General features: G+C 46.1%; 1 protein-coding gene across 8 annotated transcripts in view; it reads left to right on the top strand.

The window, feature by feature from the left end:
* Nucleotides 1-23,686, top strand: part of VTI1A (vesicle transport through interaction with t-SNAREs 1A) — a 743,722-nt gene that overhangs the window by 305,594 nt on the left and 414,442 nt on the right. The window lies entirely within an intron of this gene.

The following is a 23,686-nucleotide window of genomic DNA, read 5'->3' on the forward strand; positions in this document are numbered from 1 at the left end:
TGGGGGGCGACAGCACTGAGTGATGATATATGAACATTGCTAATAACTGAGCGGTGTAATGATGGAAGTTAGGGGATCCGGACTGAAAGTCGACAGTAACTAGGTCGACAATGTCTTGGTCGACAGTAACTAGGTCGACAGGGTGTCTAGGTCGACAGGGTCTTTAGGTCGACATGTTCTAGGTCGACAGGTCAAAAGGTCGATATTAATTTTTAACAATTTTTTTCTTTTTTTGAACCTTTTCATACTTAACGATCCACGTGGACTACGATTGGAATGGTAATCTGTGCCGAGCGAAGCGAAGGCACCATGCCCGAAGCATGGCGAGCGAAGCAGTGCACTAATTGGGGTTCCCGGTCACTCTACGAAGAAAACGACACCAAAATAACATTAAAAACTCATGTCGACCTTTTGACCTGTCGACCTAGAACATGTCGACCTAAAGACCCTGTCGACCTAGACACCCTGTCAACCTAGTTACTGTCGACCAATAGTGGTCGACCTAGACATTGTCGACGTAGTTACTGTCGACTTTCAATACCACACCCGGAAGTTAGAGGTGAGGGGACATGGTGCAATCAGTGAGGGGAGCACTGATCTAACGTGCAGTAACTGAGCGGTGTAATGATGGAAGTTAGAGGTGAGGGGACATGGTGCAATCAGTGAGGGGAGCACTGATCTAACATGCAGTAACTGAGCGGTGTAATGATGGAAGTTAGAGGTATGGGGACATGGTGCAATCAGTGAGGTGAGCACTGATCTAACATGCAGTAGCTGAGCGGTGTAATGATGGAAGTTAGAGGTGAGGGGACATGGTGCAATCAGTGAGGGGAGCACTGATCTAACATGCAGTAACTGAGCGGTGTAATGATGGAAGTTAGAGGTATGGGGACATGGTGCAATCAGTGAGGGGAGCACTGATCTAACATGCAGTAACTGAGCGGTGTAATGATGGAAGTTAGAGGTGAGTGGACATGGTGCAATCAGTGAGGGGAGCACTGATCTAACATGCAGTAAATGAGCGGTGTAATGATGGAAGTTAGAGGTGAGGGGACATGGTGCAATCAGTGAGGGGAGCACTGATCTAACATGCAGTTACTGAGCGGTGTAATGGTGGAAGTTAGAGGTGAGTGGACATGGTGCAATCAGTGAGGGGAGCACTGATCTAACATGCAGTAATTGAGCGGTGTAATGATGGAAGTTAGAGGTGAGGGGACATGGTGCAATCAGTGAGGGGAGCGCTGATCTAACATGCAGTAACTGAGCGGTGTAATGATGGAAGTTACAGGTGAGTGGACATGGTGCAATCAGTGAGGGGAGCACTGATCTAACATGCAGTAACTGAGCGGTGTAATGATGGAAGTTAGAGGTGAGGGGACATGGTGCGATCAGTGAGGGGAGCACTGATCTAACATGCAGTAACTGAGCGGTGTAATGATGGAAGTTACAGGTGAGTGGACATGGTGCAATCAGTGAGGGGAGCACTGATCTAACATGCAGTAATTGAGCGGTGTAATGATGGAAGTTAGAGGTGAGGGGACATGGTGCAATCAGTGAGGGGAGCGCTGATCTAACATGCAGTAACTGAGTGGTGTAATGATGGAAGTTAGAGGTGAGGGGACATGGTGCAATCAGTGAGGGGAGCACTGATCTAACATGCAGAGTCTGAGCGGTGTAATGATGGAAGTTAGAGGTGAGGGGACATGGTGCAGTCAGTGAGGGGAGCACTGATCTAACATGCAGTAACTGAGCGGTGTAATGATGGAAGTTACAGGTGAGTGGACATGGTGCAATCAGTGAGGTGAGCACTGATCTAACGTGCAGTAACTGAGCGGTGTAATGATGGAAGTTAGAGGTGAGGGGACATGGTGCAATCAGTGAGGGGAGCACTGATCTAACATGCAGAGTCTGAGCGGTGTAATGATGGAAGTTAGAGGTGAGGGGACATGGTGCAATCAGTGAGGGGAGCACTGATCTAACATGCAGTAACTGAGCGGTGTAATGGTGGAAGTTAGAGGTGAGTGGACATGGTGCAATCAGTGAGGGGAGCACTGATCTAACATGCAGTAACTGAGCGTTGTAATGATGGAAGTTAGAGGTGAGGTGACATGGTGCAATCAGTGTGGGGAGCACTGATCTAACATGCAGTAACTGAGCGGTGTAATGATGGAAGTTAGAGGTGAGGTGACATGGTGCAATCAGTGTGGGGAGCACTGATCTAACATGCAGTAACTGAGCGGTGTAATGATGGAAGTTAGAGGTGAGTGGACATGGTGCAATCAGTGAGGGGAGCACTGATCTAACATGCAGTAACTGAGCGGTGTAATGATGGAAGTTAGAGGTGAGGGGACATGGTGCAATCAGTGAGAGGAGCGCTGATCTAACATGCAGTAACTGAGCGGTGTAATGATGGAAGTTAGAGGTGAGGGGACATGGTGCAATCAGTGAGGGGAGCACTGATCTAACATGCAGTAACTGAGCGGTGTAATGATGGAAGTTACAGGTGAGTGGACATGGTGCAATCAGTGAGGGGAGCACTGATCTAACATGCAGTAACTGAGCGGTGTAATGATGGAAGTTAGAGGTATGGGGACATGGTGCAATCAGTGTGGGGAGCACTGATCTAACATGCAGTTACTGAGCGGTGTAATGATGGAAGTTAGAGGTGAGGGGACATGGTGCAATCAGTGAGGGGAGCACTGATCTAACATGCAGTAACTGAGCGGTGTAATGATGGAAGTTAGAGGTGAGTGGACATGGTGCAATCAGTGAGGGGAGCACTGATCTAACATGCAGAGTCTGAGCGGTGTAATGATGGAAGTTAGAGGTGAGGGGACATGGTGCAATCAGTGAGGGGAGCACTGATCTAACATGCAGAGTCTGAGCGGTGTAATGATGGAAGTTAGAGGTGAGTGGACATGGTGCAATCAGTGAGGGGAGCACTGATCTAACATGCAGTAACTGAGCGGTGTAATGATGGAAGTTAGAGGTGAGGGGACATGGTGCAATCAGTGAGGGGAGCACTGATCTAACATGCAGAGTCTGAGCGGTGTAATGATGGAAGTTACAGGTGAGTGGACATGGTGCAATCAGTGAGGGGAGCACTGATCTAACATGCAGAGTCTGAGCGGTGTAATGATGGAAGTTACAGGTGAGGGGACATGGTGCAATCAGTGAGGGGAGCACTGATCTAACATGCAGTAACTGAGCGGTGTAATGATGGAAGTTAGAGGTGAGGGGACATGGTGCAATCAGTGAGGGGAGCACTGATCTAACATGCAGTAACTGAGCGGTGTAATGATGGAAGTTAGAGGTGAGTGGACATGGTGCAATCAGTGAGGGGAGCACTGATCTAACATGCAGTAACTGAGCGGTGTAATGATGGAAGTTAGAGGTGAGGGGACATGGTGCAATCAGTGAGGGGAGCACTGATCTAACATGCAGAGTCTGAGCGGTGTAATGATGGAAGTTACAGGTGAGGGGACATGGTGCAATCAGTGAGGGGAGCACTGATCTAACATGCAGTAACTGAGCGGTGTAATGATGGAAGTTAGAGGTGAGGGGACATGGTGCAATCAGTGAGGGGAGCACTGATCTAACATGCAGAGTCTGAGCGGTGTAATGATGGAAGTTACAGGTGAGTGGACATGGTGCAATCAGTGAGGGGAGCACTGATCTAACATGCAGTAACTGAGCGGTGTAATGATGGAAGTTAGAGGTGAGTGGACATGGTGCAATCAGTGAGGGGAGCACTGATCTAACATGCAGTAACTGAGCGGTGTAATGATGGAAGTTAGAGGTGAGTGGACATGGTGCAATCAGTGAGGGGAGCACTGATCTAACATGCAGTAACTGAGCGGTGTAATGATGGAAGTTAGAGGTGAGTGGACATGGTGCAATCAGTGAGGGGAGCACTGATCTAACGTGCAGTAACTGAGCGGTGTAATGATGGAAGTTAGAGGTGAGGGGACATGGTGCAATCAGTGAGGGGAGCACTGATCTAACATGCAGTAACTGAGCGGTGTAATGATGGAAGTTAGAGGTGAGTGGACATGGTGCAATCAGTGAGGGGAGCACTGATCTAACATGCAGTAACTGAGCGGTGTAATGATGGAAGTTACAGGTGAGTGGACATGGTGCAATCAGTGAGGGGAGCACTGATCTAACATGCAGTAACTGAGCGGTGTAATGATGGAAGTTACAGGTGAGTGGACATGGTGCAATCAGTGAGGGGAGCACTGATCTAACATGCAGTAACTGAGCGGTGTAATGATGGAAGTTAGAGGTGAGGGGACATGGTGCAATCAGTGAGGGGAGCACTGATCTAACATGCAGTAACTGAGCGGTGTAATGATGGAAGTTAGAGGTGAGTGGACATGGTGCAATCAGTGAGGGGAGCACTGATCTAACATGCAGTAACTGAGCGGTGTAATGGTGGAAGTTAGAGGTGAGGGGACATGGTGCAATCAGTGAGGGGAGCACTGATCTAACATGCAGTTACTGAGCGGTGTAATGATGGAAGTTAGAGGTGAGGGGACATGGTGCAATCAGTGAGGGGAGCACTGATCTAACATGCAGTAACTGAGCGGTGTAATGATGGAAGTTAGAGGTGAGTGGACATGGTGCAATCAGTGAGGGGAGCGCTGATCTAACGTGCAGTAACTGAGCGGTGTAATGATGGAAGTTAGAGGTATGGGGACATGGTGCAATCAGTGTGGGGAGCACTGATCTAACATGCAGTTACTGAGCGGTGTAATGATGGAAGTTAGAGGTGAGGGGACATGGTGCAATCAGTGAGGGGAGCACTGATCTAACATGCAGTAACTGAGCGGTGTAATGGTGGAAGTTAGAGGTGAGGGGACATGGTGCAATCAGTGAGGGGAGCACTGATCTAACATGCAGTAACTGAGCGGTGTAATGATGGAAGTTAGAGGTATGGGGACATGGTGCAATCAGTGAGGGGAGCACTGATCTAACATGCAGCAACTAAGCGGTGTAATGATGGAAGTTAGAGGTGAGTGGACATGGTGCAATCAGTGAGGGGAGCACTGATCTAACATGCAGTTACTGAGCGGTGTAATGATGGAAGTTAGAGGTGAGGGGACATGGTGCAGTCAGTGAGGGGAGCACTGATCTAACGTGCAGTAACTGAGCGGTGTAATGATGGAAGTTAGAGGTGAGTGGACATGGTGCAATCAGTGAGGGGAGCACTGATCTAACATGCAGTAACTGAGCGGTGTAATGATGGAAGTTACAGGTGAGGGGACATGGTGCAGTCAGTGAAGACGATAGTAATATACTGTCATAGAATATAAGGAGGAAAAACAACAAATGCTGTAAGGTGCATAAATCACCAGGATGGAAAATATAGTGCCATGGATTGTTTGAGGGAGGGGGGCCCTAAATTGGTATCTTGCTTAGCGCTCCATGAGGTCTAAATCCACCTCTTGGTGTATGGTCACTTACACAATTTGCACATCCAATGTGAAGATCAAATAAATCTACAAATAACAGGTAATTATCTGCAGAGTATGGGCACAGATTGCAACACTGGGAATTCGTACAATCGTGGAGCAAATTTCAAAATCATAAAATCATGGATTTCTGATTGCTGATGTATGGGGGACTTTAGTCTTCCTTTAAAGGGACTTTGAACCCTGGTAGACCGCATATTCATTCCTTTGTGTTGAAGTTGCAGTTATTGGCCCTTTAAACGTATTGCTAAATGTGACATAGGGCCCGATTCAGACCTGATCACATCAGAAAATCTTTCTCTAATGGGCAAAACCATGTGCACTGCAGGTGGGGCAGATGTAACATGTGCAGAGAGAGTTAGAGTTAGGCTGACGCATGGCACGAGTCAGTCTTCAGATCTGTATTTCCCACGTGCCAGTTAGGATCCTGCAAATCTCAGACGTAACCAGCGTTTCTCACGTGTTACATATATGCTTATGGCCACTGTTCTGAGTTTGTGTAGTACAAATTCACACAAGGGCCCTCATTCCGAGTTGTTCGCTCGCAAGCTGCTTTTAGCAGCATTGCACACGCTAAGCCGCCGCCCTCTGGGAGTGAATTTTAGCTTATCAAAATTGCGAACGAAAGATTTGCAATATTGCGAAAAGACTTCTCTGTGCAGTTTCTGAGTAGCTCCAGACTTACTCTTCCACTGCGATCAGTTCAGTGCTTGTCGTTCCTGGTTTGACGTCACAAACACACCCAGCGTTCGCCCAGATACTCCTCCGTTTCTCCAGCCACTCCCGCGTTTTTCCCAGAAACGGTAGCGTTTTTTCACACACACCCATAAAACGGCCTGTTTCCGCCCAGAAACACCCACTTCCTGTCAATCACATTACGAACACCAGAACGATGAAAAAACCTCGTAATGCCGTGAGTAAAATACCTAACTGCATAGCAAATTTACTTGGCGCAGTCGCAGTGCGAACATTGCGCATGCGCAATTAGCGGAAAATCGCTGCGATGCGAAGAAAATTACCGAGCGAACAACTCGGAATGACCCCCCAGATACGGTGTGCCTCTCACGTGTTACATATGTGCATTTGGCCAATGTTCTGCATTTCTGCGATGCAAATTCACACAACTTGTGCAGTACAGTGCATCATTACCACGCTGCAGATTCCCCTGCCCTCCCAGACCACACAGCCTGGGGTAGAAGAGAGAATGGTGCCACAGATGGGGGTAGCAGAATTAAACATGCTGAAATCAGTAAGGAAACTTACTATAGCATCTTTTTCTTTTCTGTTTTTTAGATCAGGACAAATGTATATATTTTTTCCACTCAAAATGTGCACCTTATTCACATAATTAAAACACATAGACACAACAAAACTACATTGCATTCGTACGCCAATCAGTTTGGTGTGCAACGTGTACACCGGTGTGTGACAGAGTCTGATTCTGTGTAAGGAGGGTTCCGATATGATCAACTGCATCTTTTCCTCATGCCGCGTTTCGTTGTGCTACATCAGCGACTTTCTACGTGGGCAAAAGAGTTTCGCTGTGTCTGCAATGCAAAAAAAAAAAAAGACACAAAGTTTAAAGAAATTTACAGTACGCTTCTCTCAGAGTGCGTCGGTCACAGAAGACGTCTCGAGCCTGGACGCCCAGTAAGTGTGGCATCATCTGTATGTTATAGGACTTTAGCAACAAACGGTGGCTTACAGCTTTGCTAATCGTTTTTGTGTAAAATTGAATAAAGTTTAATTGTGATTTTTTTAAAAATTTTATTATTGTTATTACCTGTAGGGGTCACTGTTGTTATTACCAGCCATTAAGAGGTTTAGTCAGTGACTGAAATTTCTCCTCAGGTAATAGTAGCAGCAGGCCAAAGGTCATTTATTAATCATTTTGTTGATCTGAAGTCCTCTCCGTGCTGCATATTCCATAATCCAAGCGCATAGGAAATTTGGGGCCGTTTTTTTTTCGTTTACCTACTTTCCACATGATCGGAGAGAATGAAGGCGTCCTTATAGTATATCCTAATGTAAACTTGCGACGTATTTGCGGTTACAATATTCATTTGCCCAGTATGTCAGTTTGCACATTTCAAATATTTTGATAACCATTGTCCAGTAACAGAGAGAATATATACCATATATTCTCAAAAACGCATTTTAAAATAATTTATTTTTATTAAAAATATAATTGTTAGAATAAAAAAAAAAAAATCCTGGCATTCTAAATACTGAATACGAACGTTTGCTCAGAATAAACGTTTTAATCACTGTCGCTAAAAGAAACAAAAACAACGTTTTTTGTTTTACATTTACTTGAGAATTAAATTTCTCGTCTCCCTGTCGGACGCGGTGACTGTAACGAGGCAATTCTTCAGAAATCCGTCCGTTTATTAGCATTTGTTTTTTCTAAGCCCAGCTAAAATAATTGCTTTGTTTGCATTGCCCTGCTTGTAATTTATACCTATTAAAGCTGCGTTTTATCATTTATTACGGCGTCTTGTGTTTCACTTTGCACTCATTTCCTATAACAGGCAATTGTCTGGATATATAAACTCCCGAGCTGTCCGCACCACTTCTGTTACACCCCCCAAAAAAAAGGGTGAATGAGATTTGCAAATGATAAATGGGAAGTTGACTAGCTAAGTAATAAAGATTTGTCTTAATCAAGTTTGATTTGTCAGAACAGGAGCGAGCTGGGGTCGGGGCACATGCGATGAATAATACAACATTCACTGGAGAAATAGGGGCAGAAGTCATTATGAATATGCTGTGATTATGCATCGCTAATTTGTATTCAAAGAAGGAATCGCATGAAGACGGCTTCTAGGCTGCGGCGCTGCTCACCCCAAAGTGGCTTTTCAACCCTCAGGAGAAGAGTTCAGTGTTCCTCAGACCTTTCATGGTGGGTGTCAGTACTTTGGGAGCAGCCGGGGTCTCTGGATGAAGACTGTGCACCCCCTAGTTTTTCTCCCTCCATCTGCAGAACGTTCCTCAGACCTCCTAATTGACTCCTCTCTTAATTGTTTTACGCCACCAAAAAAATGGCCTCTTGTTTCATTTGTAACTTCAGAATTCCTCCGGTGTTCTCCGCGCGTCCGCAGTGGCACGGCTAGGGTAAAGCGCAAGCAGTCATTTCGTTAGCTCCTCTTTATTCAAGTTTTATTTGTTTTTGATGTAGGTTACTCACAGATGAAATATATACTGATTTGGGGTTTCTTGTATTTTTATGTTTTTGCAAAAAGTTCATCAGTGTTTGTGGTGGTCGTTTATACCATATGATGAAGGAATTTCTTTTTCCTACAGAAAAATAGTTTATGTGATACAAACCTCATTGGACTGCTCATGCTAAGTAATGGGCCTGATTCAGAAATGGATGGAGTTGTGCGAATGGAATACATACTATTTACCGGCCGACGGGACGCCGGCTGTCAAGATCCTGACAGCGGCATCCCGGTCGCCAGATTGCTAGCTGCGGGGTAAGCGCTAAGAGTCCCTTTATGGCTCGGTGGCTCGCTGCGGTTGCCACAAGTTCTGTTCTCACTCTATGGGTGTCATGGACACCCACGAGTGAGAATAGCCCCTGTGCCGCTGGTATCCCGACGGTCGGCAAATTGATTGCATCCCATGCGAATATACGAGGGGTGTGAAATAAGTTTGTGGATGCACAAAAAGTATAATATTTGCAAATAGAGTGAACATTACATTTTGTCAGAGTATTCGCCAGAGGAGTCTGTGCAAAGTTGCATGCGCTCAAACTACTTGGCGAAGTAGCTGGGCCAGACCGAAGTAGGTATGACTTCTACATCCTGGATGAAGGTCTCCACTGCAGCTTCCAGTGACTAAAAACCAATCCCATGCATCTTACACTTGATTTGTGGAAACACAAAGTCGTAAGGGGCCAGGTCTGGACTGTACCAAGCTTCCGGATGAGTTCATAGGCCAGAAAATCCACCACTTTCCTGGACTTGTGGGCAGGTGCATTGCCGTAGAGAAGGGCACCATGAGCGTGAGTTCTTGGACAGTGTATGGAAATGGCTTCCAGCACTTGCAGCAGGCATTGGTTGGCGTGTCAGTCCCCAGTGATGGTGTGCTTCTGCATGAGTGGTAGAGTAGCTACATGACCAGCCTTGGCCTCAAAAACAGCCACCATCTACTTGGCCACGCAGTGCTCGCATTGAAACTTCTGTAATGGGACATCTCCTACTGGGGTCCATTGGGTCGACTGATTGGTCTTGGGGTTCAAACTGTAGATTCAGTATTCATTGTCACTGATAATCTCCCAGAGAGAGTTTGAACAACCGCCATCACGTCTGGCCAGCATGTTGTGGCACCCAGTCACCCAAGCCACCTTCTGCTCTTGAGTCGGCTGATGGGGCACCCAGCGTGTAGAAACCTTGCTCAGGCCAAGCTTTTCGTGGAGTATTAAGTGGATAGATCCTGATGAGATACCTTTCTACTTCTCTTTCTGAGCCACCATCACCCTGGTGTGCACCTCAACTATGACCCGCATGGCAGCAACGTTGTCCTCGGTGATGGCGGACACAGGTCAGCCACAGAGCTTTTCATGTTCCAGGAACCGTCTCTCGCAACGAAATTCTGCAAACTACTCAAACACAGTGGTTCGGCTCGCAGTTGGTCAAACCTCTCCTGCTGTCGCAGACCACTCTTGTAGTCGTGAGAAGATCATGGCTCTCCAGTGACCTCTGCTGAGCTGTATAATGAATTTGTGAAGGAAATGAACATGCTAACTTCATGTGGATGTGGCCAGAGCTATGTGGCCGACGGTGTGGGAAGCTGGGCAGCCGGTCATCATCTTGCCATCATGACGATGGGTCTATTTTTATGTGCAGGCCTGGAGCTGTAGAACCATCCGCCCCATTGTTAATCTGGCCCTGAATGGATAGATTATAAATAGATAGCAATAGGAAAATGCAGGCAGGATATGATTTTTCACCTCAGCATGCTGATCATGTGACTTGCTCACATCATACACAGCCTTTGTGATGTCACTCAGCTTTGGTGGGAAAGTCACCTCTGTGTAGAGAACGGTCATTTATCGTCTGTGTATGTTGATATGACAACTCACAATGTAAAGTATGCCTATTTTAACTTACTTTAAATATTATATGTAAATGTCAGATCAATAGATAGATTTATCAATAAAAAAAAAACCTTGTAGGAATGTCTGCTCATATAGGAGCCTGTCTCAGTGGAAAGGTAGGCAATTAAGAGTTTACTTTAGGGATGCCCATGTGTAGTATAATTTTGCAGGCTGTGGTGCAATATCCTGATAACACTCAAACCCAGTGGTTCTCAAACTATGTGCCTAGGCAAGGGTGCCTCGGGGTACATGTAGGGGTATTTTGGATTGGTGGTCCAGGACCAATTCAAATTATTTATGGTCAATGTAATAGGAAAAACCAGTGCTATTGGCTGTCAATCATACTATATGTGTATATCCTGTCCCTCACCACACAACTGACCCTAAGGATGACATATAAACTTACTTTAATATTTCTTTTGAAATTTCACAATAAGAAACTTTTGGCTTTAGGGTGCAGTGAAAAAAATTATGATACTTCAGGGCGCTGTGATTAAAACAAAATTGGGAACCACTGCTCTGACCATAGCGTTACAGTGACATCCTCTTCCTGGTTTTATTTATATTATGTAGACCCCTCATTTCCCACCTGTGCTTGCTAAATGTTAATCCACTAAAAAGGGATTTTTACCATCCCTTAATTGTACATTACACATGATGGCACTGCGTATGAGTCGGGCGTGGTTGCTTCCTTGTTTAGAGGAGAAATTGCTCCACTGCGTTCAACATCGGCAGTGCGTGCGACTCACAGTCTGGCTCAATGGGGGTCATTCCGAGTTGATCGCTCGCTAGCAGTTTTTAGCAGCCGTGCAAAAGCTATGCCTCCTCCCACTGGGAGTGTATTTTAGCTTAGCAGAAGTGCAAACGAAAGGATCGCAGAGCAGCGGCAAAAGTTTTTTTGTGCATTTAAAGAGTAGTTCAAAATCTACTCAGCGCTTGCGATCACTGCAGACTGTTCAGTTCCAATTTTGACGTCACAAACACGACCTGCGTTCGCCCAGCCACGCCTGCGTTTTTCTGAACACTCCCTGAAAACGGTCAGTTGACACCCAGAAATGCCCACTTCATGTCAATCACTCTGCGGCCAGCAGTGCGACTGAAAAGCTTCGCTAGGCCCTGTGTGAAACTACATCGTTCGTTGTAATAGTACGTCGCGCGTGCGCATTACGCCGCATTTGCAGAAGTGCCATTTTTTTGCCTCATCGCTGCACAGCGAACGAATGCAGCTAGCGATCAACTCGGAATGACCACCAATATCCCTATTCTGAAATTCTGGGTTACTTGTTTGGGCACATTTAAGATCTAAAGGCAATAACTGCTTGTGCTTGTTAGAAATAAAAAAAACTTATATGAGAATATTTTTGCAACACCATCGTTTACGGTCCAGTGTGGAAGGGGACGTATTGCATGTGAAAGTAACAGGTCCAGCCTTAGCCTGATAGTATCTCAGTATCATCTGCGATGTTAAATCACTCTGATAAAAATTTTGCTGCTAAGAAAATGTGTAGATCAGTATACAACCATAATATTAAATATTTCATAGCGATCTACAGTCCGCTTTATAAATTGTCATACATATGTTTCACACACACGTTTTTAGCTAGTGACGCAGAACCAAAAGAAGAATAACTTTCAAAGAGATTCTAAAAGAGATTTCATCCCAGCGGACACGCATTTAAATGAGAGAACTTTTTGTGGCGCATGAGAGGGACGAGACTTATCACCGCCGCCTCCAAAACGTGGTTCAGCCGCTGCAGTATTTACTACGTACACGGCTATTTCTCCGTTTGTGCCAGCCTTAACTCTTTTGCGATCCTCGCTGCCTGGCTGTGTGTCTCCGCTAGAGATTGAATCCTCAAGTGTCAAATCAAGCCGTCATTTTTCTTGCCTGGCTCGACATGCCCCGCGCCTCTGTGTTTTGATTCCTGTTTGTCCTCCCAAATCAGCCAAGGAAGTTGCTATTTATCAAAGTGACACAGGTTTATTCCAAACTGCACGCCCCGGCAGTGCCACGCTAATGGATGGGAACTAAATGGGTGCAGTCACATGGAGAGAGAGAGAAATGGGGGGAAGAATAAATTAAAGGTCCGCTAAGCGTAGCTGTTATTCTACTTGTCAGAGTTACATTTTCTATGTTCGGGTTTTGGAATCGTGACCTGGTAAGCTCCGAATCATAGACTGAAGCGTTCAGCTTGAAGGCCGGCGGCTGCGTTTGCGCTGGACAGGTTAAATAAATCTTTCTTTGAAAAGAGAAAAATGAGGACACTTATATCTTGAGAATTTTACACTACAAATGGCTCATTTTAAGCAGAAATAAGTAGCATTTCGAGGGGTCGAGTCGTAACCGTTGCTAGATCCGAGACCATTGTCCATTTTATTTTGGGCAGAACATGGCTTTTTTTTTTGTGGGGTGGGGGTGAGCCTTTTATTAAAGTTACAAATATAAACACTCCCTTAAAAAATAAATAAATAATTCAGGAGACTAAAATGCTGTTTATATTTGTTTCTTTCACGGAATTGGTTGTTGAAAAGCAGCACAGTTTTTTTCTTTCAGAACTGCAGAGCTTTTTTTTAGTCCGGTGTTCACAAACTGATTTGCCGGCTGCAAAACACAGAAATTTGTACAATGTGGGGATTAGCTGAAACAAAATTGCTTTTGCTTCAATGTAAAGCAATCGTTTCAAGCATTTATTCTAAGGAATTTAATACGAATGGAGTTGCCTACTCTCCTGCACTGTCTTGGAGGCTCCTGAATTACGGGGAGACTTCCCAGACTCCTTAGATGACAGTTCTTCCAGAGGCACTTACCTGCGCTTGATAATGCTTACCAAACTAATTTTATCTGTCTGTAAGGCTATTGGAGGACACAGCACAAAGCTTTTGGAACCTTAATGGTGATGATAACCTACCGTGAGGCAGGATTACAGCCAGGTTGGTCGGCATCCGGCGTATCTCTGGCCTGGTTGTGTAGTCATCCATCTGGGCACACGTGGTGCCTGATAGTGTTGATCAGACACACAGGACAAGAGCAGTAATCTTCCAACTTCAATAAGGGAATGTCCAATAGCAACCAGGCTACAGATATAATGGGACAGTTTGGTGATCACACCAGCGGTACCAGCATGTGGTGAGCCTTTAGGTTCCCATGTGTCAGGTATTTATCTGACCAGACCATTGGGTTTGGGGACTAACGGGCAGATATTATAAGGATTAATGACCTCTCGCACCAATTTTGACTATTTTCCTTCCCCAAATCTAAACAATCCAGACCGAATGCTGCAGTCATATTGGGCCTGTAAATAACACGTTTTATGACTTTTTAGGTGACAACAAACCTAACTCAATAAGAGTAACTTAATTTCTCTGGCCTTAATAAGATCAAAAAGCGCAGAAGACACCGACTTGTATTTAACTATACAAGAAGCGTAAATAGAATTTTAGATATATTCATTATTTTGCTAAAAATGAATCTGCAGCCGTTAATTAGCCTGGTCATTTTCTAACTGATTGGATACATAGATCATAATAGCCAGTAAGACTAATAAATACAAAATTGAGTACTTTATAATTGTATTGACCTTTCCACAATTCACACTAACGTGCAACTATTAACGCAGCAACTCCAGGAAATTGTGTTTTTTATTTTGTAATAAATCTATAAAAAAAATAACGCTGTAAGAAGTTTAATTGCAATTTTCCTTGGTTTGTTTCTTCAGGATGCATTAATTATTTAAAACTCTGCACATTGTCATGTCACTGTTATGGCAACCACAGTCACATGGCAGAGTATGTGAACAGAGAGGCTATGAAATGCCCCTTTGAGGTCAGTCTTTACACTGTAAAATCCTTCCCCTCCTCTTCCCCCTTCGCCTTCACATGATTTGCTGAGAACTGAGTGTGTGTGTGTGTGCGTCATACTTGTGCGCCAGCTAAGAAAACGGAATATCCTATACATGCTTGAAAGGAACTTAATTTGCTATTTACAGAAAATAAAAAGTCTATGTTTTATTGATGCCTTCAGAGACGCTTTTGATACTGCTGTATAATCACACTCCTATGCGTTATATGCGAGACTAGAAAATCCACTGACTTTGTACCAAGAACAAGTGTCATTGGACGATAGCGTTGGGTTGTGTAAAGTTCTCCGTTTAGAGTGGAGCACAGTTTTGTGCCACTGACATCGGTGCAATTTTACAGCCAAAAAACTGAGGATTAAGTTTACTTTTATCAACGCAAAAAATAATTAGACCAAGCACATTATAGTGCTGTGATCAGCTTTACGTAATCAGCGGTAAGTGCATGTATGAAATATCTTTGTTTTCTGTTCTTATCTTGTTTTTATGAGCTAATAAGTCTGATCAGAGAGTTTACGATTCACCTACCATTGTTTTCCTTCTCTTCCCCATAGTACCCTCATATCATGCTATAGCCCTCCTGTCAGTCTTACTGAGACCCGATAAACGCTCTTGCAATAAATATCATTAGGGGAGGGGTGTGAAGTAACAGTTTGCAGACAGGACCTCCAGAGTTTCACCATTGCAGATACTTAGAGGATATCATGAGACAGACGATGGACATGAAGGGGAGAATTCAAATGTTTGAAAAGTCGGTTGGGTGTCTGTTTTTTCTTGTCTATGAGATAGGAAAAAACAGACACCCAACTGCCTTTTCAAACATTTGAATTCCCTCCGAAGTGTCTTACTACATAGTACGTCCGTGTTTTCTATATATGGATATTACGTTCAGTGTAGTTCTAAATTGTTTTCTCATTATACTGGTTGTTATCTGGCAGCGTGTGATAATAATTCCCCATACTCTGTATATGTTCCCCTGGGTTTGTTTCTGATGTGCAATCTTCAGGTGTGAATCGGTCTGATAATCATAGTGTATAACATGGTATTAGCCAGCTCGTCGCAGTCTGCAAAATGTGTTAAACGTTCCTGTCCGCGCCGGTGGTCTCTGAGATGACAGTCTAATAGAGTGCGCTTTTGTCCTGTCGTTATTGAGTTCTACCTCGCGATCACCTTCTTGTCTCCATATGTAATGGATACATGGATGGGGTTATATAGATACATAGTGCGTTCTTGTTTCTCTGCTTCCTTGTATCTGCTCATACATACAGTATACGATCACTAACCCTATAACACAAGTTCATTTAATATGAGGAGGCGTCCTATGTTTCCATCCCATGCTAGAACTCATGGACATAGGGGGTCATTCCGAGTTGATCGCTCGCTAGCTATTGCTTGCAGCGCTGCGATCAGATAGTCGCCGCCTACAGGGGAGTGTATTTTCACTGTGCAAGTGTGCGATCGCACGTGCAGCCGAGCGGTACAAAAAAGTTTTGTGCAGTTTCTGAGTAGGTCTGGACTTACTCAGCCGCTGCGATCACTTCAGCCTGTCCGGGACCGGAATTGACGTCAGGAACCCGCCCTGCAAACGCTCGGACACGCCTACGTTTTTCCAACCACTCCCTGAAAACGGTCAGTTGACACCCATAAACGCCCTCTTCCTGTCAATCTCCTTGCGATCGGCTGTGCAAATGGATTCTTCATTAAATCCATCGCCCAGCACCGATCTGTTTTGTACCCGTACGACGCACCTGCGCATTGCGGTGCATACGGAGTTTTGACCTGATCGCAGCGCTGCAAAAAATAGCTAGCATGCGATCAGGTCGGAATGACCCCCATAGTGTTTACAGTTACTGACAGGAAGTATGGTGTGCCTAGAAACACTGCTTCCTCCCTTCCCGCAGCAATTAAGGACCTCTTTGGCAAAAAGTTGCATATATACAGTTGGGCACTGTATATATGTATGAGCCCCCGCCATAAATTGTATATTAAAGCGGGACAGAAGCCCGCCGCTGAGGGGGCGGGGCTTCTTCCTCAGCACTCACCAGCGCCATTTTTCTCCACAGCTCCGCTGAGAGGAAGCTCCCCAGGCTCTCCCCTGCAGATACACGGTAGAAGAGGGTAAAAAGAGAGGGGGGGGGCACATAATTTGGCGCAAAATCAATATAACAGCGGCTACTGGGTTAACATTAAGTTACTGTGTTATTCCTGGGTTAATAGCGCTGGGGTGTGTGCTGGCATACTCTCTCTCTGTCTCTCCAAAGGGCCTTGTGGGGGAACTGTCTTCAAAAAGAGCATTCCCTGTGTGTGTGTGTGTGTGTGTGTGTGTGTGTGTGTGTGTGTGTGTGTGTGTGTGTGTGTGTGTGTGTGTGTGGTGTGTCGGTACGCTTGTGTCGACATGTTTGACGAGGAAGGCTATGTGGAAACAGAGCGGGAGCAAATGAATGTGGTGTCTCCGCCGACGGCGCCGACACCTGATTGGATGGATATGTGGAAGGTTTTAAATGATAATGTTACTTCCTTGCATAAAAGGTTGGATAAACCTGAAACCTTAGGACAGTCAGGGTCTCAGCCCGTGCCTGATCCTATGTCGCTGAGGCCGTCAGGGTCTCAGAAGCGCCCACTATCCCAAATTGTTGACACAGATACCGACATGGATTCTGACTCCAGTGTCGATTACGATGATGCAAAGTTACAGCCTAAATTGGCTAAATCCATCCGTTATATGATTATAGCAATGAAGGATGTGTTGCACATCACAGAGGAAACCCCAGTCCCTGACAAGAGGGTACATATGTATGGGGAAAAGAAGCCGGAGGTAACCTTTCCCCCCTCACACGAGCTAAATGAGTTATGTGAAAAGGCTTCGGAATCTCCAGATAAGAAACTGCAGATTTCCAAACGGATGCTTATGGCGTATCCTTTCCCGCCAACGGACAGGTTACGCTAGGAATCCTCCCCTAGGGTGGACAAATCTTTAACACGCTTATCCAAGAGGGTAGCCCTGCCGTCACAGGATACGGCCACCCTAAAAGATGCTGCGGATAGAAAGCAAGAGGGTACCCTGAAGTCCATTTATACACATTCAGGTACCTTACTAAGGCCGGCAATTGCGTCGGCCTGGGTGTGTAGTGCTGTAGCAGCATGGACGGATACCTTATCTGAGGAACTTGATACATATTAATGACCCTGGGGCATATAAAAGACGCTGTCCTATATATGAAAGATGCTCAAAGAGACATTAGCCTACTGGGCTCTAGAATAAATGCTATGTCGATTTCTGCCAGAAGGGTCCTGTGGACTCGGCAATGGACAGGTGATGCCGACTCAAAAAGGCACATGGAGGTTTTACCTTACAAGGGTGAGGAATTGTTTGGGGAGAGTCTCTCGGACCTGGTCTCCACAGCTACTGCTGGAAAGTCAAATTTTTTGCCATATGTTTCCTCACAACCTAAGAAAGCACCGTATTACCAAATGCAGTCCTATCGATCACAAAAAGGCAAGAAAGTCCGAGGTGCGTCCTTTCTTGCCAGAGGCAGGGGCAGAGGAAGGAAGCTGCACAACGCAGCTAGTTCCCAGGAACAGAAGTCCTCCCTGGCTTCCACTAAATCCACCGCATGATGCTGGGGCTCCACAGGCGGAGCCAGGCCCGGTCGGGGCGTGTCTCCGAAATTTCAGCCACAAGTGGGTTCACTCCCAGTTGGATCCCTGGGCAATAGAAATTGTGTCTCAGGGATACAAGCTGGAATTCGAAGAGATGCCCTCTCACCGATACCTCATATCGGCCCTGCCAGCTTCCCCCTTAGAGAGGGAAATAGTGTTAGCTGCAATTCACAAATTGTATCTTCAACAGGTGGAGGTCAAGGTTCCCCTCCTTCAACAAGGAAAGGGTTATTATTCGACCATGTTTGTGGTACCGAAACCGGACGGTTCGGTCAGACCCATATTGAATTAAAATCCCTGAACATATACCTGAAAAGGTTCAAGTTCAAGATGAAATCGCTCAGAGCGGTCATCGCAAGCCTGGAAGGGGGGGGGATTTTATGGTGTCTCTGGACATAAAGGATGCATACCTTCATGTCCCCATTTATCCACCTCGTCAGGCGTACCTCAGATTTGTGGTACAGGATTGTCATTACCAGTTTCAGACGTTGCCGTTTGGTCTCTCCACGGCACCGAGAATATTTACCAGGGTAATGGCGGAGATGATGGTACTCCTGCGGAAGCAAGGGGTCACAATTATCCCATACTTGGACGATCTCCTCATAAAGGCGAGGTCAAGAGAGCAGTTGCTGATCAGCGTAGCACGCTCTCTGGAAGTGTTACGACAACACGGCTGGATTCTAAATATTCCAAAGTCGCAGTTGATTTCTACGACTCGTCTGCCTTTCCTGGGCATGATTCTGGACACAGACCAGAAGAGGGTTTATCTCCCGATGGAGAAGGCTCAGGAACTCATGACACTGGTCAGGAACCTATTAAAACCAAATCAGGTGTCAGTGCATCACTGCACTCGAGTCCTGGGAAAGATGGTGGTATCATACGAGGCCATTCCCTTCGGCAGGTTCCATGCAAGGACCTTTCAGTGGGACTTACTGGACAAGTGGTCCGGATCACATCTTCAGATGCATCGGTTAATCACCCTATCCCCCAGGGCCAGGGTGTCTCTCCTGTGGTGGCTGCAGAGTGCTCACCTCCTCGAGGGCCGCAGATTCGGCAATCAGGACTGGGTCCTGGTGACCACGGATGCAAGCCTCCGAGGGTGGGGGGCAGTCGCACAGGGAAGAAATTTCCAAGGTCTGTGGTCAAGTCAGTAGACTTGCCTCCACATCAACATCCTGGAACTATGGGCCATATACAACGCCCTACGCCAAGCGGAGTCCCTACTTCGCGACCAACCAGTTCTGATTCAGTCAGACAACATCACCGCAGTGGCTCATGTAAACAGCCAAGGCGGCACAAGGAGCAGGGTGCCGATGGTAGAAGCCACCAGAATTCTTCGCTGGGCGGAGAATCACGTAAGCGCACTGTCAGCAGTGTTCATTCCGGGAGTGGACAACTGGGAAGCAGACTTCCTCAGCATGCACGACCTCCACCCGGGAGAATGGGGACTTCATCAAGAAGTCTTCACGCAGGTTGCAAGTCGGTGGGAACTGCCACAGGTGGACATGATGGCATCCCGCCTCAACAAAAAGCTACAGAAGTATTGCGCCAGGTCAAGAGACCCTCAAGCGATAGCTGTGGACGCCCTAGTGACACCGTGGGTATTCCAGTCGGTCTATGTATTTCCTCCTCTTCCTCTCATACCCAAGGTGCTGAGAATCATAAGAAAAAGAGGAGTGAGAACAATACTCATTGTTCCGGATTGGCCAAGAAGGACTTGGTATCCAGATCTGCAAGAAATGCTCTCAGAGGACCCGTGGGCTCTGCCTCTAAGACAGGACCTGTTGCAACAGGGGCCCTGTCTGTTCCAAGACTTACCGCGGCTGCGTTTGACGGCATGGCGGTTGAACGCCGGATCCTAGCAGAAAAAGGCATTCCGGATGAGGTCATTCCTACGCTGATAAAGGCTAGGAAGGACGTGACGGCTCAACATTATCACCGTATATGGCGAAAATATGTTGCTTGGTGTGAGGCCAGGAATGCCCCTACGGAGGAATTCCAGCTGGGCCGTTTCCTTCACTTCCTACAGTTGGGAGTGACTTTGGGCCTAAAATTGGGTTCCATTAAGGTCCAGATTTCGGCCCTGTCCATTTTCTTTCAAAAAGAACTGGCTTCACTACCTGAAGTTCAAACTTTTGTTAAGGGAGTGCTGCATATTCAGCCACCTTTTGTGCCTCCTGTGGCACCTTGGGATCTCAACGTGGTGTTGGATTTCCTAAAGTCACATTGGTTTGAGCCACTTAAAACCGTGGAATTGAAGTATCTCACGTGGAAAGTGGTCATGTTGTTGGCCGTGACGGCTCAACATTATCACCGTATATGGCGAAAATATGTTGCTTGGTGTGAGGCCAGGAATGCCCCTACGGAGGAATTCCAGCTGGGCCGTTTCCTTCACTTCCTACAGTTGGGAGTGACTTTGGGCCTAAAATTGGGTTCCATTAAGGTCCAGATTTCGGCTCTATCGATTTTCTTCCAGAAAGAACTGGCTTCACTACCTGAAGTTCAGACGTTTGTAAAGGGAGTGCTGCATATTCAGCCCCCTTTTGTGCCTCCAGTGGCACCTTGGGATTTTAACGTGGTGTTGAGTTTCCTGAAATCACACTGGTTTGAACCACTCAAGTCGGTGGAATTGAAATATCTCACGTGGAAGGTGGTCATGCTACTAGCCTTGGCTTCGGCTAGGCGGGTGTCAGAGTTGGCGGCTTTGTCACATAAAAGCCCTTATCTGGTTTTCTATGCGGATAGAGCAGAATTGCGGACCCGCCCACAATTTCTGCCGAAAGTGGTTTCATCCTTTCATATGAACCAACCTATTGTGGTGCCTGTGGCTACTACTGACTTGGAGGATTCCGAGTTACTGGATGTGGTCAGGGCTTTGAAGGTTTATGTAGCCAGAACGGCTAGGGTCAGGAAAACAGAATCTTTGTTTATCCTGTATGCTTCCAACAAGCTTGGGGCGCCTGCTTCAAAGCAGACTATTGCTCGCTGGATATGTAACACGATTCAGCAGGCTCATTCTGCGGCTGGATTGCCGCTGCCTAAATCAGTTAAGGCCCATTCCACAAGGAAGGTGGGCTCTTCTTGGGCGGCTGCCCGAGGCGTCTCGGCATTACAACTTTGCCGAGCGGCTACTTGGTCAGGTTCAAACACCTTTGCAAGGTTCTACAAGTTTGATACCCTGGCTGAGGAGGACCTTGTGTTTGCTCAATCGGTGCTGCAGAGTCATCCGCACTCTCCCGCCCGTTTGGGAGCTTTGGTATAATCCCCATGGTCCTTACGGAGTCCCCAGCATCCACTAGGACGTTAGAGAAAATAAGATTTTACTTACCGGTAAATCTATTTCTCGTAGTCCGTAGTGGATGCTGGGCGCCCGTCCCAAGTGCGGACTTCTTCTGCAATGCTTGTATATAGTTATTGCTTAAATAAGGGTTATGTTATAGTTGCATCAGGGTTGATCTGATGCTCTGATGTTGTTCATACTGTTAACTGGGTATGTTTATCACAAGTTATACGGTGTGATTGGTGTGGCTGGTATGAGTCTTGCCCTGGATTTCCAAAATCCTTTCCTTGTACTGTCAGCTCTTCCGGGCACAGTTTCTCTAACTGAGGTCTGGAGGAGGGACATAGAGGGAGGAGCCAGAGCACACCAGAACCTAAATTCTTTCTTAAAGTGCCCATGTCTCCTGCGGAGCCCGTCTATTCCCCATGGTCCTTACGGAGTCCCCAGCATCCACTACGGACTACGAGAAATAGATTTACCGGTAAGCAAAATCTTATTTTTTATTAAACAAAATTTTCAGAAATGTTTTTCTCGAATCCTTAGTGTCTTTGGTTTTTCTTCCTCTGCAGTACAGTATATCCCCCTAGTGCTCACATAGTTTTATACATATTGGCCCTCATTCCGAGTTGTTCGCTCGGTATTTTTCATCGCATCGCAGTGAAAATCCGCTTAGTACGCATGCGCAATGTTCGCACTGCGACTGCGCCAAGTAACTTTACTATGAAGAAAGTATTTTTACTCACGGCTTTTTCTTCGCTCCGGCGATCGTAATGTGATTGACAGGAAATGGGTGTTACTGGGCGGAAACACGGCGTTTCAGGGGCGTGTGGATAAAAACGCTACCGTTTCCGGAAAAAACGCAGGAGTGGCCGGGGAAACGGTGGGAGTGCCTGGGCGAACGCTGGGTGTGTTTGTGACGTCAACCAGGAACGACAAGCACTGAAATGATCGCACAGGCAGAGTAAGTCTGGAGCTACTCTGAAACTGCTAAGTAGTTAGTAATCGCAATATTGCGAATACATCGGTCGCAATTTTAAGAAGCTAAGATTCACTCCCAGTAGGCGGCGGCTTAGCGTGTGTAACTCTGCTAAATTCGCCTTGCGACCGATCAACTCGGAATGAGGGCCATTGTATATAATAATGACACCTGCTGCACTGCCTAGGATAGCCTGCAGGGGTCACACTTCTCTCTCCACGTACTCTCCCCGTCCAGCCAGTTAAATGATCAGGATTAACAAAGATGTCTTACAGTAATTAACATTACATACAGGGTTCCTTTGTCTAATGCACCTCGTCGTGCGCTCACAATAGGCGTTGCATTGGGACGGGTATTAGCCAAACATTCAAAATGGAAAAATGTTCAACAAATGTAATATGCTCTCTTTATTGGTATGTCTTTGCACTTGTAATATTTGTTGCAAAATCTAGTTTGTGAAAGTACACGCCTTAGTAATATGTGTGTGTGCAGGAGACGGAGCCGTGTGTAATTAGTGCTAGGTGTGGGATGTGACACACTGCCTATGTGTTAATTAGAAGTAGTACACAGTGTCATTCCTGCCAGCGCCAAATCAGTCATTAAATCTTTCCCATGTCCCACTTAATGCATTCATATAAGACGTGTACTGAGCAGCAGAGTGCAGCATAGTGCAATAGATAGTCAGCTCCAGGGTCGGACTGGCCCACAGGGGTTCAGGAGAAACCACCGGTAGGCCCCACTGCCTGAGTGTCCCACTCCTTCCTCTAGGGATCAGGTTCCAGACTGTGCACTTGTATTATACATGGTAGATATGTTGCATTACACTGCACAAGACTATTGTGCATTTCAAGCCTCTGTGGAGGCTGGCCACACCCCCTTTGTAGGCTGGCCACACCCCTAAGTATGGGCCCCTACCACTGCATTCCCCCGGTGGGCCCTTCATACCTCAGTCCGACACTGGTCAGCTCTGTGGGTCAGATATTTATCATTTAAATACTGTGCCAAATAATCTGACGTTCTGTCACGGTATGGAAACTTTGATTAACTTGTAGTTATTTTATACAAGTAATCCATACCCTCCAACATTTTACAAATTTGAAAAGTGGGCATGGTCACGGGTAAAGGGGGTGTGGCCAAGCCCCTTTTCCTATACTTTCAATGGAAGTTTGGAGAGCCAAAAATCGGTACAGACCATAAAAAAAAGGTACTGTACCTGCCAAAAAGGTCCAGCTGGAGGGTATGGTAATCTGAATTCTGGGATCAGTGGTTCTTTTGATGACCTGAGATGTTTATTGTGAGGTTTGGTGGAGCTGTGATCAGTACAAAGTGGGAGTGGCCAGT

This window comes from Pseudophryne corroboree, chromosome 3 (assembly GCF_028390025.1).
Source record: "Pseudophryne corroboree isolate aPseCor3 chromosome 3, aPseCor3.hap2, whole genome shotgun sequence".
Classification (NCBI taxonomy): Eukaryota; Metazoa; Chordata; class Amphibia; order Anura; family Myobatrachidae; genus Pseudophryne; species Pseudophryne corroboree.